We start from the raw sequence: 1,029 nt of genomic DNA, 5'->3' as shown, positions 1-1,029 counted from the left end.
CAATCATTTGCGTATGTTTGTTGGTATGGTTACTACAAAGCCAGAATCATCAGAATTCATCTATTATCCTAAGTAATGTATTTCAGAGAGAAGATCAGAAAGCTCCTCCCTCACTTGCATATGGTTGTTTTTATGATTAGTACAGAGACACAGTCATTACATTTCATCCATTACCTGATGTGATGTATTTCTGAGGTAAGCTACAGAAAGCTCCTCCCTCATTTGCGTTTGGTTGTTGGTATGGTTACTACAAAGCCAGAATCATCACATTTTATCTATTACCCTATGTAAAGTATTTCTGAGAAAAGCTACAGAAAGCTATTGCGTCATTTGCATTTGTTTGTTGCTGTGGTTACTACAAAGCCAGAATCATTGCATTTCATCTATTACCCTATGTGATGTATTTCAGAGAGAAGCTGCAGAAAGCTCCACCCTCCCTTTAATCTGATTGTTGGTATGGCTAGTACAAAGCCAGAATCATAGCATTTCACCTATTAAACTATGTGAAATATTTCTGAGGAAATCAACAGAAAGCTCCTCCCTCATTTGCGTTTGTTTGTTGGTATGGTTACTACAAAGCCAGAATCATCGCAATTCATCCTATATGTATATGAAGTATTTGTGAGAGAAGCTACAGAAAGCTCCTCACTCATGTGCATCTGTTTGTTGGTATGATTAGTACTCAGACACAATCACTACATTTCATCCATTACCTGATGTGGAGTATTTCTGAGGGATGCTACAGAAAGCTTGCCCATCATTTATGTTTGTTTGTTGGTATGGTTACTACAAAGCCAGAATCAACGCATTTCATCTATTGCACTATGTGAAATATTTTCAAGAAAAGCTACAGAAAGCTCCTACCTCATTTGGTTTTGTTTTTTGGTATGGTTACTACAAAGCAAGAAACATCGTATTTCATATTTTACCATATGTGATGTATTTCAGACAGATGCTGCAGTAAGCTACTCCCTCACTTGCATTTGTTTGTTGGTATGATTAGTACACAGACACAACAATTATATTTCA

Source organism: Schistocerca gregaria, unplaced genomic scaffold, assembly GCF_023897955.1.
Source record: "Schistocerca gregaria isolate iqSchGreg1 unplaced genomic scaffold, iqSchGreg1.2 ptg000362l, whole genome shotgun sequence".
NCBI lineage: Eukaryota > Metazoa > Arthropoda > Insecta > Orthoptera > Acrididae > Schistocerca > Schistocerca gregaria.
Note: the sequence above shows the minus strand (reverse complement) of the source record.